The sequence below is a fragment of the Euphorbia lathyris genome, chromosome 2 (assembly GCF_963576675.1).
Source record: "Euphorbia lathyris chromosome 2, ddEupLath1.1, whole genome shotgun sequence".
NCBI classification, from domain to species: Eukaryota; Viridiplantae; Streptophyta; class Magnoliopsida; order Malpighiales; family Euphorbiaceae; genus Euphorbia; species Euphorbia lathyris.
In genome coordinates this window covers 118,310,263-118,316,262 of record NC_088911.1, presented here as the reverse complement: position 1 = coordinate 118,316,262, position 6,000 = coordinate 118,310,263, and the positions used below count along the sequence as shown (strand labels likewise).

General features: G+C 40.4%; 1 non-coding gene across 1 annotated transcript; it reads right to left on the bottom strand.

Annotated features, from left to right (window-relative positions):
* Nucleotides 1-1,168: 1,168 nt before the first annotated feature.
* LOC136221118 (small nucleolar RNA R71) lies at nucleotides 1,169-1,275 on the bottom strand. The gene has a single exon (XR_010684906.1). It is a non-coding gene; the product is annotated as a small nucleolar RNA R71 (small nucleolar RNA).
* Between the last annotated feature and the right edge of the window lie 4,725 nt (nucleotides 1,276-6,000).

The following is a 6,000-nucleotide window of genomic DNA, read 5'->3' as shown; positions in this document are numbered from 1 at the left end:
AATCTTTCTAATGTTTTGAGTCAATTTAGAAGTCGATTAGATAATCACCCGGAAGGAACTCGATTTCAAAGAACTAAGAACGTAAGCTTAATCCACATTTTAGTTAATCGCTTTTTACTTACCATAGTAACAAAAGGTTAACAGAAAACTACATTCTAGCATTACATTGCTAGGATTTCTCATTGAGCTTAACGCTTTCTTGTCGTATTTAAGTAACCATTGGCCCGGTTAAGTGAATAGGAGTGAAGAAATAGAACGAGGTGGTCTAAGGTCTTAGCACCGAGTTTCTTTTAGAAATCACCATCTTTAAAATCACGAACTTCTCCTCGGTTTCTTATTTCAATTGATTTCATTGGCTCAAACTTAGGAAGTGAACCCGATTCCCTAGTGTTTTACTCCATTGCTTTAACAACAAAAGTTTTTCGTAGCTAATAACAACTCAAACCTCTTTTATTCAATCGTTTAGACTTCATAAACTTGTGGATAGTTAATGATTGTGCGGAATCCCTGTGGGATCTATCTTTATACGTGAGTATACTGTATTACTTGGTACGATAGAGTGCACTTGCTCTTAAAAGCACGTATACGTTTTATACGCATCAAGTTTTTGGCGCCGTTGCCGGGGATTCTAGTTGCAACATTAGCAACAATCAGGTTTGACGTTCTAGACACTTTTTCAATTTTTTTTATGCTAACGCGGAGCCAATCTTGGCCTGTTTTAGTTTTTGACCCAGAAATAGAGTGTACGTATCGAAGGAATCGGCGTGAAGGAAGAAACGTCATCATGGAAGAGAACGGAGAAAGAACAATCATGGACATGCTAACTCCAAATCGCCTTGTGGTTACATCTAGTATTGTAGAACCGACCATAGCCGCACATAACTTTGAAATCAAATCGGCTATGATCCAACTTATTCAAAATGCCGGGCAATTCGGAGGAGATGCTAGAGAAGACCCGAATGCTCATCTTACCAAATTTATTAAGCATTGTTCTATGTTCCGTACTAATGGCGTTACAAGTGACGCTGTTAAACTAAAATTGTTTTCTTTTTCTCTCAGGGAAGATGCTATTGATTGGTTGGAATCTTTGGATGCCGGATCCATCACAACTTGGGACGATTTAGTGAAAAAGTTTCTTGCTAAATACTTCCCTCCGTCCAAAACAGCCATGTACAAGAATGAGATCAACGCCTTCCATCAAAAGGAGAGAGAAAGCTTGTACGATGCATGGGAGCGTTACCGTCGGTTGTTCAAGAAATGCCCACATCACGGCTTCAAAAAGTGGGAACAAGTAAATATCTTTTATAGTGGTTTATCTTCGAATAATTGTGCCACTATTGATGCAGCGGCAGGTGGAAGCTTGTTCCACAAGAGCCCGGATGATGCTTATGCACTCATCCAAGAACTAGCCGAGAGCAGTTCCCATTGGCCAAACGAACGGTTCTCCGAGGTAAAGGCAGGTATGTATATGTGTGATGCACCACCCCAATCATCTCCTAACCTTGATGAGCTTAATAAGAAAATGGATTTATTGATGGCGAATTTGAACATGGATAACCAACCCGAAAATCAATTCATGGGTGGAACGACTAATTTCATGGGTAACTCTTATCGACCAAATAATCCATACTCAAATTCGTACAATCAAGGGTGGAGGAATCACCCAAATTTTTCATGGAGCAACAATCAAAATACTTTAAATCCACATGCTCCTAATCATCCTCGACCTCCACCCGGTTTTAACTCGCAAGAAAAGAGAGAACCCGATCCGTTAGATACCATTGTCAAAACTCTTGGTAGAATTGAAAATAGGTTAAACGGTTTAGAAGAATGGCGTCGACATCAAGACACATTCACTAGGGGTTTGGAAACAAACATTAATCAAGTTGCAAAAACCTCAACCGAACGCCTTAGGGGTTCCTTACCGAGTGACACCGAAACCAACCCTCGAGAACATGTCAAAGCCATTACACTCCGAAATGGTAAGGAAACCGTTCAACCATCCACCTCCAAGGATAAAGGTATAGTACAACCCAAGGTAAGCACATCCAACTCTCCACCTAAACTTTTTGCGGATCCCCTCGTGCAACCATATAAAGCAAAAATTCAATTTCCGCAAAGGTTGCACAAGGAGAAACAAGAAAAGCAATTTTCTAAATTCTTGGACATCTTTAAAAAGCTACATATTAACATTCCGTTCGTGGAAGCTTTGGAAAATATGCCCGTTTATGCCAAGTTTTTAAAAGATATTTTGTCTAAGAAAAGGAAATTGGGAGAAAAAGAAACCGTTAAGCTAACCGAAGATTGTTCTGCTATCCTATTAAGAAAGTTGCCTCAAAAATTGAAAGATTCGGGAAGTTTTTCTATCCCGTGTTCGATCGGGAGCTTAACCTTTGAAAGAGCTTTATGTGATCTTAGTGCAAGCATCAATCTAATGCCCTTAAGCATCTTTCAAAGGTTAGGCGTAGGCGAACCTAAACCTACAAATATTTCGCTTCAACTCGCCGACCGATCTTTGGCTTTCCCAAAGGGAATAATTGAAGATGTTCTAGTTAAGGTAGACAAATTTATCTTCCCTGTAGATTTCATTGTGTTAGATATGAAAGAAGATGCATGAGTGCCAATCATCCTTGGTCGACCATTCTTAGCCACAGATAGAACTTTGATTGATGTCGAGCAAGGTAAACGCATTTTACGTCTACAAGACGAGGAAGTTATCTTCAATGTTTTTGATTCCCTAAAATACCCTATATCACATGATTATTGCAATTTGATTGATGTTACTGATATAGCGGTTGATGAGGTGTTTCAGGAGAACCTTTATGAAGACCCCCTTGATACGGTCGTTGTCAACGGCCTTGGCCTAAATCCGGATGAACTAATCGTGGATCGAGAGACACAAACCATTGTGGAGACCCTAAATGAAGATGTTCAAGACTGTTTATGGGTCAAGGGCTGCTATGAGAAACTTGAGCTACCACCGAAAGGAAAACCTAAGACGTCTTTACAGGAGCCCCCTATTCTCAATCTCAAACCTCTTCCTAATCATTTAAAATATGCATTTTTAGGTGATGATTCAACCTTACCGGTTATTATTTCTTCTTCTTTGACAGTGCATATGGAGGCTCGACTTGTAGATTTGTTAAAGGAGCACAAAAGAGCATTCGGATGGTCTTTAGCGGACATAAAGGGGATTAGTCCTTCTTTGTGTACTCACAAAATTTTCATGGAAGAAGAAGTCCGACCCGTCATCCAACCACAAAGGCGACTCAATCTGAGCATGAAAGAAGTGGTAATGAACGAAGTAATCAAATTGCTTGATGCAGGTATAATCTACCCCATCTTTGATAGCCCGTGGGTAAGTCCCGTGCAAGTCATTCCCAAGAAAGGTGGGATCACCGTGCAACCTAATGAGAACGATGAAATGATTCTGGTAAGAAAGATCACCGGGTGGAGAATGTGTATTGATTACAGGAAACTGAATGATGCCACCCGGAAAGATCATTTTCCATTACCTTTTATTGATCAGATGCTTGAACGTCTTGCATGTAGAGCATTTATGTGTAATTTGGATGGTTTTTCAGGGTATATGCAAATAGCTGTTGACCCGAACGACCAAGAGAAAACCACATTTACTTGCCCTTACGGCACATTTGCTTATAGACGCATGCCTTTTGGATTGTGTAATGCACCCGCAACTTTTCAAAGGTGTATGATGGCAATCTTCGATGATATAGTCGAAGACTGTATGGAAATCTTCATGGATGATTTCTCGGTCTTTGGTTCATCGTTCGAGAATTGCCTATACAACTTGGAAAAGGTTTTGCAACGGTGCGAAGACACGGACTTAGTTCTTAATTGGGAAAAATGTCATTTTATGGTAAGCGAGTCTATTGTTTAGGACACAAAATATCACGAGAGGGTATAGAAGTCGACCCGGCCAAGGTGGATGTAATCTCACGATTGCCCCCACCCAACTCCGTGAAAGCCGTAAGAAGCTTTCTAGGGCACGCCGGTTTCTATCGTCGTTTTATCAAATACTTCTCAAAAATCGCCAAACCTCTAACGCAACTTTTGATGAAAGATGTTACCTTTGATTTTTCTAAAGAATGCTTAGATGCCTATAATCTTTTGAAAGAAAAATTAACGCACGCACCCATCATTGTAAGTCCGGATTGGACCTTGCCTTTTGAACTTATGTGTGATGCAAGTGATATAGCGGTAGGAGCATGTTTAGGGCAGCGTAAGAACAAAATTTTTCATCCCATTTATTATGCTAGCCGAACATTAAACTCGACTCAACAACACTATACCACCATAGAAAAAGAACTCTTAGCGATAGTGTTTGCTTTTGATAAGTTTCGTTCCTATCTCATTTTGTCAAAAGTCATTGTGTACACTGATCATTCCGCCTTGAGGTATTTGTTGTCTAAACAGGATGCTAAGCCAAGGTTAATCCGATGGATCCTACTCCTCCAAGAGTTCGATCTAGAAATCAGAGATACGAAGGGAGTCGCCAATGTTGTGGCGGATCATCTTTCACGATTGGAGTTTGAGTCCAAAGAAAATGTCAAAAAGGAAGACATCAAGGAGAAGTTCCCTGATGAGTACCTCTTCTCCGTTACCACACTACCATGATATGCGGATTTCGCCAATTTCCTCGCAGGTAATATCATCCCACACGGCTTGACATACCAACAGAAGCGTAAGTTCTTTTCCGATGCTAAACACTATTTGTGGGAAGATCCCTACTTATTCAAGGTTTGTGGTGACGGTTTAATCCGTCGTTGTTCCCGAAGAAGAGGTAACCCCTATCTTACACTTATGCCACACACGTGAACCCGGAGGCCATCACGGTCCAAATAGGACGACCGCTAAAGTCCTTCAGTGCGGATTTTTATTGGCCCACTATCTTTAAAGATGCTTATGCTTTTGTTAAGACTTGTGAAGCTTGTCAAAAGACGGGAAAAATTTCTCGACGAAACGAAATGCCATTGAATAATATTTTAGTTTGCGAAATTTTTGATGTGTGGGGGATTGACTTCATGGGTCCATTCCCCGGATCATTTGGAAATCAATTCATCTTGGTTACCGTTGATTATGTTTCTAAATGGGTTGAAGCAATTGCATCGCCCACTAATGATCCTCGGGTAGTTACGCAGTTCCTCAAAAAGAACATATTCACCCGTTTCGGAACTCCCCGAGCTATCATTAGTGACGGCGGTACCCATTTTTGTAATAAAAACTTTGAAAACTGGTTGACTAAATATGGGGTGACTCACAAAATAACCACCCCGTACCATCCTCAAGTAAGCGGCCAAGTAGAGATTTCCAACCAAAAAATTAAGAGCATCTTAGAAAAGACCGTTAATGCATCCCGAAAAGATTGGTCCATTAAGCTTGATGATGCCCTATGGGCGTATCGTACGGCTTTTAAGACCCCTATTGGCATGTCTCCGTATAGATTAGTTTTTGGTAAAGCTTGTCACCTTCCCGTAGAACTCGAACATAAATCGTATTGGGCTCTCAAGTTTTTGAATTTTGATGTTGCTTCTACAGGTGATCATAGGTTGATGCAATTGAATAAACTCGACGAGTTCCGGCTCACCGCTTATGAGAATGCCAAGCTCTATAAAGAACGAACAAAAAAATGGCATGACAAGCATATCCTTCGAAGGATGTTTCAGATTGGGGATAAAGTGCTTTTGTACAACTCTCGGATGCGGCTCTTTCTCAGAAAGCTAAAGAGTAAGTGGTACGGTCCATTCATTATTACCGACGTCTTTCCATCGGACGTCGTTGAAATCAAGAAGGAAGGAGGAGATCCCTTTAAGGTAAATGGGCAACTAATCAAGCATTTCGAGGAGGTGTGATAGGGGCGTTTCGTCCCTATCTTTTATCGTGATTTACGGTTTAATTTTAGAAGAAATAAATAAGTTTAATTACAAAAATAGAGTGTTTTAATAAAATAACAAAATAAAAATAAATTCCTTACTTTCG